At 35.5% G+C, this 12,495-nt stretch overlaps 1 pseudogene; it reads left to right on the forward strand.

Annotated features, from left to right (window-relative positions):
• The window catches only part of LOC105743235, a 17,260-nt pseudogene extending 4,969 nt beyond the window's left edge, over positions 1-12,291 (forward strand).
• Positions 12,292-12,495: the final 204 nt, after the last annotated feature.

Below are 12,495 nucleotides of genomic sequence, written 5' to 3' on the forward strand. Positions count from 1 at the left end.
TGTCTCTGTCTCTCTGTCTCTGTCTCTCTGTCTGTCTCTGTCTCTCTCTCTCTCTCTCTCTCTCTCTCTCTCTCTCTCTCTCTCTCTCTCTCCTGTCTCACAAATTGTGGCTTTCTTGGTCTCTCCCAATTTTATTCTCTGTCTCCTGTATGGAGAAATGCCACCCAGCTTTGTTTGTCTTTCCCTGCCCTGTAATCCAGAAACTGCCTCTAAGCAGTAAACTCTTTCAAACATGGGGCTTAATTTGTTTGTTTCCCTGCCTCTGTGATCACAGCCCTATATTTACAGTTTTCTTGTATCTGAAATAAATTTCCTTACATAGTTTGTCTAGGTGTTTAGCACAGAAAGTCAAATTCATGTCTTAAAGGCTATCTTCACTGTTCAAGGGTAATTTTTATGGTTATTAATTAGTGAAATAGCTATTGTGAAAGGACAGGTGGCTTACATAATAAGTGTTTTTATCCTGCTCACAATATAGCCTGAATCAGGCACATAGGGCCACTTTCTCAGAGCTGAGATCCCTTCAGACTCCTTTCTGTCCACAAGCACTACGGCCTCCATGTTTTCTTGTCAGCTTTCTCCATTCGGTTGGCAAAAGGTGAAAAAAGAAAGCATCCAGTGTTTATGAGCCAGACTTAGACATGCCCTATTTCCCCACTGCCAGCATTCTTTTGACCTGATTTCAGTCATACAGCCTCAGCAAAATGCATGAAAGGCCAGGAAATGAAGCCAACTGTGTCTCAAGTACTTCTGTCCAATAGAAATAAAAGGTGAGACACACAAGTAATTGTGGTTTTTCTAGTAGCCATATAAAACTGGAAAGAGAAACAGATAAAATTACTTTTAATACTGTATCTGATTAGAACAATACATGAATAAATTTAATTATTTTAACACGTTTCATGTAAAATTATTTGTGCTAAGTTTTATGCTCCTTTTCATACTAGATCTTCAAACTTTGGTGTTTATTTTGCATATTTTAATCATACTTTAATTCTGACAATGCATTTTAGTCATAATTGATATCTGATAAAGTTTTCATTTAGAAAGCAGAACTATATATCCAAATTCTTCCAAAGTCTCCTAAAATTGTAGAACAATTTAATTGAGAAACATAAAAAAATTAAATCAAATAAACAAAGTTCATCCATGACAGTAGATACATTTCGAAGGTTTGCTATAATTACAAATTTAAAACAAGTTTTCCCTCACTGTTTTTCACATTATAAAGTAAAATTATGTGACAGGAATACATTTATTGCTAAATTATTAAAGAAAGCAGAAGAATTAACTATGTTATAATTGACTATTAAACTATGAAAATAATACATGATTATTTATGAAGTAAAGCCCTAAATAGATTGAAGTGTGTTTTCTAATCAAAAACAAATGTTTCGTTTAACTAAAATTAGCATTACGTTATTTTAAGAACATGAACAAAACTTGGATAGACTCATAAAAGCAAAGACAAGGAGTGACCAAAGCTCACCTGCAAAACAGCCTACTGTCTCTATTTGCATGGCCTGGGAGGTAAGAGTGATGGCTATTTTTACTCAATATTTGAAAAACATAATATTTTGCAACCTAAGGACTTTACAGGAAATTTGAACTTCATCATTCATTAAAACTATGTTAGGGAAAACATTCATGGCCACTCTGGTACATATTGCTTGTGCCTTCTTTCTCCTGGCCATCAGACTGGATAAATTGCAATACAGAGGCCCCCTGTACTTCAAATACTTACATCTTGATCTTTACAGGAAAAATTTCACCAGAAAAAAAATAATAAAACAATGAAGATTAATGAGAAAACTGACTGCTTTTCTGTCATAACCATGATTCATGGAGTACTCAGTGGATGGAATTTGGAGGTCAGTTTTCTTTATCATAAAGCCATTTAGGACATGTTAGAGATAGAATAGTTACCATTAGCAATCATCTTAGGGACATGAGTTAAAGATAAATTATGGCCGGGTGTGGTGGTGCACACTTGTAATTCCAGAAGTACTTGGGAGGTAGAAGCAGGAGGATCTTTTAGGAGTTCAAGACCAGCCTGGGCTACAAAGTGAGCTCCAGGACATCCTGAGTTGCATAGTGAGATTCTGTCTCAAAAAGACCAAAAAAAAAAAATGTTAAAACACAAAGACCTTGAAAAATAAAAGAGAGATTGTTCTAGGTCTTACCCCAAAGCCTTATAACCGCAGAATGACAATGCCACATGAGGCATAACTCCTAAGCGTGCACAGCTACAGTGGTCTTGCCATTCAGAGAAGGCGACCTACAAGTCTCATGGCTGGTAATACCCACTTTCCTGACCACATCTTCTCTTTGAAAGTCCAGTTCTCTACACAGCACACAAATCTGAGCCTTCTCCCATAGCTCCTGTGGCATGTACCACTTAGTACATACACTGGGAATCTGACTCCTGTCCAGCCCAGCTAATGCATGCTTGCTCTTGGCATCTTCCACTCAATGCAAGCTTTTGCATGGAGGCATCTGCCCCCTTTCTTTGCATCTGACATCCTGCAGTTGCAATGACTGGGCTTTGTGAACTGCTCCTTGCCATGGCACCACGAGCTACTCACATTCATTGAAAATGCTTTTTATACTTCTTTTCCTGAAGCATGAAAGGAGTTAGAGAAGAGAAAAAATGAAACTAAAAATATCCAGGATGTGGAAATGGGCTTCAGGTGCCAGAATGCATGCTGACGTCTGGGAACCACTCTGACCCTCATCTTCTATTGTATTTGGCTGGCTTGACATCTAAAAATTTATTTCTTTGACTTTCTAGCTACTGTGCTGCAATGTAAGAAGACATATCTGTGTGTGATTTAGACAATCTTACTGTGGAGAGAAAGATGAAATTATGGTCACTCTTCCTGAGCAGAAGCTAGTGTCCCTACACAGAGAGCGAAGGGAAAGTTTTCTAAAGGTTATGAATGAATTTTTTAAAATCACCTTATTTTTAATGGGCAGCAGTGGAGACTTTATTTAAAGTGTCTACACTCAATTCCCTGGATTCCTCATTTACTGGATGTCAGTAGGTTCTCACTGATTTGTACTCCAGAACACTTTCCATTGTTTCTTTAGGAGGTATTCCTGACTTAAATTTTTTCCCGTTAAAAATGAAACAAAAAATCGCTTTGATTCCTTTTGTCCAGTCTGCACCTTGACTAGTAACATTTCACCAGTTTCAGTTTTCTAAATGAATCGAATTGCATAAAGAACACATGTAAGTGCTTGCTACTTACTCACCTACTCATCATTTTACTAATTGGAATAATTAAGATATTCCAGCATCTAGGCTAGACTTGGCATGATCTGCTCTCAAGGCATATAGAGTCTAGATGCAAAATAAACCCAGAATAGTGGCCTGACAAGTTAGAATAAATTGAGTAGTACACAAAGAGAAAGAGTGCTATGAATGTCCAAAAGAAAATAAGCTTGGTCTTTTTTCCAGTCTTTTATGGAAGTTTTTGGAGTCTTGTTCACTAGTCAGGTATAGCTTATACTTCATTTGAATTGTTTGGTATTGTTATTCTCATTCAGGTCATATGATGGCTCCATGATTATACACCTAATATTGTGTCTTTATCTGTGTTTGTGTGTTCAGAGGGGAAAGTGAGATAGGGATCAAAGAAAATATCTTCTTAGTGTTGTGAATTGATTGATTATGCTTCCTAAAGTCCACTATTGGAAAATTAATTCCCAGTGCAACAATATTAGAAAGTGACTTGGTTACTAATAAATGGATTAATGCCATTGTCATGGTAGTGGGTTTGTTATCCCAAGACTGGACTTCTCATCAAAGCAGGCCTGTGTCTCTCTTGTCCTCTCACCTTCTATAATGGGTAACAGAGGAAAAAGGCAATTTCCCAATGTTGGCACCTTGATATTGATTTCACAGACTGCAGCTCTATGGTAAGTAAATTTCTTTTTTTTTGTATAAATTACCCAGTCTCTGACATTTTTATTATAGTTGCAGAAAATGGACTAAGACATACAGTTCTTATAGATCACACCGGGTAAGTATTGGTTCAATATTTATAACCTGTACCCAAAGATTAGCAAAGAAATTAAGTTCAGCTCTTGCAGCAGGGCCTTTGTGAAGGACTGTCTGATGCAGGATAAGAAATGTGGAATTTTGGGAAATTCACCTACCAAATGCCTCTACCACCTTTAAATCAGTGTAACAACTCATAAATTTTTAAAATTTCTCTGTTCGGTAGTAGAACCACGCCTGAACTACTATTATAATCTACTTGAAAGTCGCTTACTTGCAATACATTTAAATACATATCCTTTCCATCTCACTCACAAAGAGCCTCTGTAAAAAGGGTTTTTGAAATGTCATTGTACTACGTCTCCAAAATCCCTTGCAGCCCCACCTCTGTTATGATTTTTAAAGTAAACTGAGTTAACGTGGCATAAATTAACATTGTGTAACCTATTTGCTACAATCGTATAATCATGACTGCTGATGAGCAATTCTTTCTCTTATATTGCTTATAATTTAAATTAGTAAAATTGCATTATACTTCTAATTAAAACAAGATGCTACTTCTGCCTATACAATTAGGAGGTGTTTATAAATTACAATTCTTCATGATAAAAGAACAACAGAAAAGGAAGTTTCATGTATGCATAATAGAAGTATAAGTTGCTCCAAAATTTGTGGATGATAAAAGCTATGTGCAGCAGCAGCTTAAAACATAGACTTGTTTTGACAAATTAATTCCATTTTGGGAAAGACTTACGTCTTCATTGTAATATAGAAACATTTAAGATCAAAGGTGTTTGTTTCATTGTCATGTGTGATCCCACACAACCGAATGGTCTACCAGTGTGGAGAGGATTAAATGAATTTGGAAATTCATACGATGGACTAGTGTGTGTTCACTACAATTTTGCCTTATCAAGTAACTCCACCATAGAAAATTTAAATTCAAATTTTGTTTTAGAAAACTGTATTTTGCGATATCATCTCATGAGAAAAGTAGTAAAGTTTCTGTAACAATGCACTACAATATTTGATGTCCCTTTCCCACTTGGTGAAAGGGCAAGGTGGTAAAATATTACTTGTGTTACACTATAATTGTAGACACTAAAAAAATACAGAATCTCAGTGGCTTACCACAACTATTTGTTTCTCACTGGCATTACATAGAGGTCACTTGGTATACATTAAATCCTGGTGTTGGCTCTATGGTCTTATTTGTCTTCTCTGGTCTTCTTCAGCATGGCATTAGTATAGAGATCAGGTTTAGGTGTCAAGAAGAAATTTTTTCTGGGGTTTTCTTTGGCAGAGTGCAAGCATGTGATAGCATGCTGTGATTCTCATGATGCCTTCAGATGGGCTTTCAAGAACACAAAGAGCTGTAAAAAGCACCTGGACGAAACAAAGACTTGTGCCACTTTCTAAAACATTCTGCCCAGCTTCACTCCTAAGCCTCTCATATTTCACTGACTTAAGAAGTCACCCAGACAGCATACATTCAGGGGCTTATAAGAGTATACTATTCATCATACTCATGGAAGTAAGAGAGAAGACAAACAGTTTTGAAGAAATCTAAACAAATCTAGCACAGTGAAGTAGAGAGGTTTTGATGTTTGTTTTATTTTATTGATTCATACACATTTTACTGCATTTTATTAATTAGGTATACTTTGTTTTCATACATCAAGTTTTTTAAATTTCTAATAAATTTTATTTGGAGTTGATATTTTCTTATTTTGCATAATCTATACATTTCCTCAGGAAAAAAAAATTAATTATTTTCAGTATTTTGAATGAGTCTTATTTTTCATGTTTTATTAATTGTGTATATTTGTTGGCTAAGTGAGATTAAAATATTTCAGGACTACACAAAATTTATTTGTTGCAATAGTTCTCCATATGCATAGTTAGGTCATTCATTTCTACTTTTCAGAACAAAATTAAGGGCAAAATATTCTGAGAACCATGAAAGGAAGGAAGTATAAACCAAGATCTCAAAGAAAACGAAAAACTTTAATATATAAAAGATTTAGTGAAAAATGATGAAAAGAACATGGAGAGGAATTGAGAGAAACAAAATGAGATCTATGAAAATAAATAGGGTGATTCTGTGGAACTTTGCCAAATCCCATAGTGATCCAGGATTGTAAGTGGGTGGCTTAGAACTCTCCAAACCCCACTGAAGGTGTGACATGGAATGCTTCGAGAGTGGTGAAGTGGCACCTGATTTATACTTGGAGGTGGAAAACTGATATTTTATGTTGAAGAAAGCTTGTGAATGAAATGGAACAGTTGGCCAGAAGGACTATAGAACATTCCAGAAGCACTCAGTAAGCAAGTTTTTACAGCAGTTTTCCAAAAAGACACATTTTCCAGGTACCTTCAAGTGGTTCATACTCATCTCATCCAAACCTACCGCTTGCCATTGCTTTGTTTCCATGCTGCCAGGCAATGCTCCAAGTACTAACTGACATTCCCAGGAACTCCAAACCAGAACAAGAATTCCCTGGGTGAAAGAATAATCTTAGTCATTTGGGAGGAATGTTGCTTTTGAAATACATTTAGAAGCCATTTGATTCCGCGGCACATTCTCTTTGAGTTCAGTTATGATGAGTCAGCCAACCCATTGTTGTGAATATTGAAGCCTGACAATACTGTTTGATGGCATTAATATGATGCCATCTGAGGACATTATAATGTTAAAAAATATAAAATTTATAAAAATTAATTTGCCTTTTGTTCACCCCTTACTTAATGCTGTCTTTCATCACCTAACAAAATCAGCCCATCTTATTTTCATCCAATAAGCAAACTACAGACAGTAGCTCTTATTCTAAACTGAGTTGATGCAATATAGTATTATAAAATTTTTTAAATGGTAATCAAATTTAAAATTATAGATAATTGTTATTTTCTTGATAGCATTGACATTATAATTTAGTTAATTGCTAACAATTTTTCTGTACGCTGAAATATAAGGCCATAAAATCAACATGTTGAGATTCATATTTCTTATTATGTCATCTGACTATTTTAACTATCATTCCGTTGGAATATCTTTAAAACCAGCAGTTGCTCTGAAATCTCAAAATGTCATGGTGTATCCTGAGTTGTAAAGAGTTATAATCTTAATTTACAACTTCCAAACATATGCTACTCACCAGGAAACATAAGAACTCACCAGTGAGTACCATGTTCACAGTGCTCCTGATTTAATTGTTTCATTTTCATACTTCAATTTTTTTGCTATGTGGTTTTTAACATCTGGGGTATATTAAAATATTAGCTGATTTTGGCATGTTATGTGCTATATAGAAAGAGGCACAGTGCATGACAGAATTTAAAGACAAAATTAGAAATGAGGAAACTTCATCCATAAAAGGAAACTCAAATGGCTATTTCAAGAAAAGAACACAATAATTTTTAATTTTTCCATAGTACAACTAAATCTTGGCACTGAATGCAAATACCAAAGGTAATATTTCACAACCTATTTTTTCTACAAATATTCACTTCTTTTACAGCTGGAGAAAAAGACTGTCATTTATTTAGAACAAAAAAATCACTAAAATAAAAACATCTGGTAAAAATAGGCCAATCAGTTCAGATCTAAAGGGGAGAATTCTTACCATATATTACTTTTCCCTCATATTATGGTCAAGTTCTTCATAAAACTTCATATATTTCTTATAGGTTTCAGCTTAGGATAATAATAGGTCTATCAAATTATGATTATTTCCTGAGCCTGATTTTCCAGTGAATTTCTTTATGATGTTTAAATTTTACAAAAGTGATAAAAGGAGCCATATGAGGAATTGGGTGCTACACAGCTCTCTGCTTCTAAGCAGAATGTACTACAAAAATATTTTGATCTTAAATGGTGTCATGGGGCTGGTGAGATGGCTCAGTGGTCTAAAGCACCTACTTAGAACAAGCTAAGCAAAGCACAGGGACCGCGGTTCAATCCCCCAGCACCACATGCCAGCCAGCCCCGCCCCCTGGTGAGCTGAGCTGGCCACACACACAAAATAAATAAACAAATAAATAAAAAATTTAAGACACTAGCACTGAGGAAACTGGAAATCACATGCCAGATATCTCGGAAATAATAGCGTTGACAGTAAAGAATCAACTGCAGAAAGGTATAGAAGAAATCAGATCAGAGATAATTTCTGAACTGATAACTATAATAAAAAAGTAATAAGTGCTTCTAAAGAATACACTGATAAAAAAAATAGAGGAGAATATAAAAATGATGGAACCCCTGAATAAGCAATTTAAGAAAGAAATAGAATCTATGAAACAGGTTCAACGTGATATACAGGAAATTAAAACCTCAATCACAAACTGGCAAAACTGTTTGAAGGAAAGTGAAAATAGACTTTCTGACCTGAAAGACACCATTGCAGCTAGTGAAAAAGTAAGAAAAGATCTGCAAGACGATGCAAAGATGAACAATGTGAGGGGCTGGTGAGATGGCTCAGTGGTCTAAAGCACCTACTTAGAACAAGCTTAGCAAAGCACAGGGACCGCGGTTCAATCCCCAGCACCACATGCCAGCCAGCCCCGCCCCCTGGTGAGCTGAGCTGGCCACACACACAAAATAAATAAACATAAAAATTAAAAAAAAAAAAAGATGAACAATGTGAGACTAATAGGCATCAATGAGAAGGAAGGAGTCAATACAAATGATATAAAAAAAATGGTGTCATGACACTTTAGAGGTCAATGACACACACACATATATATATATATATATATATATATATATATTTCTACCTTTGGTTGAATACAATTTAATGGAATGAAGCAAAAAGTACTTCATAAACATTAAATATAGAAAATAAAGAGCCAATGGACAATTCATCAACCACAGAGCAACCCATGATTTTTTTGAAAATCAATCTGAAAGAAAAAAATAAATATGTTTTTCTGGTATAAATTAATGAGTTACTTGTAAAGTTCAAGCTTATATCCACAGTTTTATTATCTAAGGTTTACAAGGTAAAGGATTCTCTTTTCCCAATGAATTAGACTTGACAGACTATATTTTTTAAATTTTACTCACTAAAAAAACAAAGACATTATTAGTTTTCTTGTTTCTAAAAATTTCCACTGGCAAATTTTCTTCTATTTTGCATTTTTTATTAACTTAGAGTGAAATTTTTAAGTTTAAAGTAGCCATATTTTACAGTGATGATTTTTTGTTTCTGTTTTTGTTTTGTGGGGTTTTTTGTTTTGTTTTGTTTTGTTTTGTTTTGTTTTGTGGAACCGGGATTGAACTCAGGCCCTTGCACATGCCAGGGAAGCACTTATTCTACAGAGCCAGCTCCCCAGCCCTTGATGATGCGTCTGGATACTTCAAAATCAACTCCACCTTAAATTAAAGAATACCCATATTTACATAATTGTCCCATCTTCTTGTTAAGATGTAAAGACAGATGTACATCTAATTTTGGTCAAAAAGACAGGAAAATAGCTATTTAGATTAGCTCAGATTTATTCCAGGAAATAATTATTTACAAAGATAACGAACCGAGAAGAGTGACGCATTCCTGTCATCCTAGCATTCTTGCTGGCTACAGCAGGGAAATCAGAAGTTCGAGTCTTTCCCAGACAGTGTAGCAATTTGCTAGACCTTGTCTAACAAGAATAATAGTAATAATTAACAAAAGAGTACAGAGACTTTGTTTCAACTGTCCAGTCACTGAACAGTACAATCAGTGAGGACACTAAGGAACTGCCCATGGAATGCTGAGGAATTCACTGGAAGTTGCAGAAAAGTGATTATCAAGGAAATTTATCAGTTTTCACTCTCACTGGAATGGGGCCTGGACAAGAAGTTCACTATGTAGTCGACATAAGGCAAGTTGCATAAGTATGACCATATAACAGGAAAAGTGCATCAAAGACAGTGACCTATATTTATAGCAGCACAATCTGTCATAAGCTAACTCTTGGAAACATCCCAAATGCACATCACCTAGGAATGGATAAAAAAGAGGTGGTTTTTCTACAAAGAAGTATTACTCTGCTAGAAAGAAAGAAACGCTTGAGTCTTTTATAGGTAATTGGAAGCAACTAGAAGTCATACTCATAAGCGAAATAAATCAGACACGCATGTGCAAACATCATATTGTCTCCTTAGTATAAAAATCTGAAACAGTAAATAAAATCTGAAAGGTATAATAGATACAGTAAAAGGGAAAGAAACTGCTCAAAAGGAAATTAATAATTGAGATGAGGGAAAGGAAAAAAAGGAAGGGTGTAAATCATATAAGTATATACACACAATAGCTATGATGACTGTACTACTGATTTCCATCAGTCCTTTGAAGGTAACAAGAAATGTTTAACATTTTTACTTTAACTGATTTTATATGCTAATATCTGTAATCTGAGCAAATACATTGAAGACAGCAATGTGCAATGTAACAATCACAGTTGAGTACCTTTCATCTTGTTCTTGAAAATACATGTTGTCTCTGATGTGTTATCTATTATTTTTACATTCTCTTTAAAATAAATTTGAAGGAAAAAGTAAAAAGGACAAGAGAAAAACCAAGGTTTATTGAAATGGAGAGTTAATGTTTACTTGCTTGATCAATCTTATATGCCTATGTCCAGTAATCTGAGTGACAACACTATGCAATACAACAACCACTGTTAATTTTCTATTCTTGTTTTGAAATTGTGTACCATTTTTATTGTTTTATGCTACTTTGTTTTTGTCTTTGTTCTAAGATACTTGATATTCAGATAGATAGGTTAAGCTCAACTGCATATGTTATAGGGTGATAATATCATTACACTTCTCTTCTGGAGGGTTAACAACCTGAGTTTGCAGACCAAAAATTAGAGAAAAAGAAGGGCTGTAAGGACAGCCAACATTTTGGCCCTAGCCTTTCAAGGTCATTGAGGACTCAAGATATAGGAGAACTTGTACTGCAATGTCCTGTAACTCAGTTGTGACCCAAATTTTCTGATCAAGGAGATTATGGGACAACAGAGTAAAATGATCAACAATGTAGAGTGTGCCTAAGGAGAGTCACATGGAAAGAAAATATTTTCTCAGGCTTTCACAGAAAGCAAATTGGTCAAGCAATGGCCATGACTCATCCACACAGCTAACACTGAAAAAAGATCTACAAACTGCTATACAGGGTTTCATGGTAAGTCCTAAGGGGATTTGACTGACCTCGTTAGATACAAAAGTTACACTTTTCTTATATAGGTCTTGCTTTATCTTGGTCTTAACCATCCAGCAGAAAGTATAAAATTGAGGTATAAAAAGTAAGGCTGAGCTGTAAAAGGCTCACATCAACAACTTCTGACACTGCCAGGTTTGTGGATAATCCATTACTATTATAGACTACTGGACTATATTGGATTACTCTGCTGAATTCATGCACCTACAATATATAAATGGCAATGGAATACACATCTCTGACAAAAGTAAACAAAAAAGAGGATATAAATGCACTATTTTGGACGTGGTCCAAGTCAGAAGGGTTCATGAACTGTGTTAGAGCCAAACTATGGAGTCATTGAAGATGGCAATTTGGAAGAAATAGAAGAGGAAGGATGGATTAAGAAGAGAAAAAGATGAAGGAATGTGGACAAAGATCCTGTTATGGAAGATATAGAAAAAGCTAAGAAGAGGTGAGGCTGCCCTCCAGCTGAGAAGCAGTCCCCAGATCCCCCAAAACTGACAAACAGATGAACCCTATCATTGATACTGTGATCAATTACAAATATAGTTCAGGGTGGCAACTCAATGAAGTATTCAATCAGTTACCTTCCAGGAAAGAGTTAGCAGAATACTATGAATTAATTAGGAAGCCAGTGGATTTCAAAAAGATAAAGGAAAGAATTCGTAATCATAAGGAGTGGAGCCTGAGCGACCTGGAGAACGATGTCATGCTTCTGTGTCGCAATGCTCAGATGTGCAACTTGGAGGGACCCCAGATCTACAAAGACTCCATCATCTTACAGTCGGTGTTTAAGAGTGTGCGGCAGAAAATTGTCAAAGAGGAAAAAAGTGAGGAGGAAAGCAAAGAGGAAGAGGAAGAAGATAATGAAGAGGAGTCTGAGTCTGAGGCAAAATCTGTTAAGGTGAAAATCAAGCTTAATAAGAGAGATGAGAAAGGCTGGGACAAAGGAAAAGGATAGAAAAGGCCAAATTGAGGAAAAGCAAATCAGTGGTGAGTAACTTTGACAGAGATGAAGAGTAGGATGAAAACGACCAGTCAGAAGCAAGTGGGACTGATGATGAGGGATCCCCGTGGAACTGAGTACTTTTCTTCTCCTCTCCCGTTTCTATCCAGTGGCTTCACATACTTGTCTTGTGGCCACTGGGTTCTTTCTGTGTCCTCCTCCTCATTTTATAAACTAGCTTTAGAATAATGCTGGACAAACATATGATATCATGGGGTAAAAACATGAAGTTTGTAATATCTTGTGACCAAATGGGACTCAAAGATTGAAAGATTAAAACA

The sequence above is a fragment of the Octodon degus genome, unplaced genomic scaffold (genome assembly GCF_000260255.1).
Source record: "Octodon degus isolate 3935 unplaced genomic scaffold, OctDeg1.0 scaffold00006, whole genome shotgun sequence".
In the NCBI taxonomy this organism is placed as follows: Eukaryota; Metazoa; Chordata; class Mammalia; order Rodentia; family Octodontidae; genus Octodon; species Octodon degus.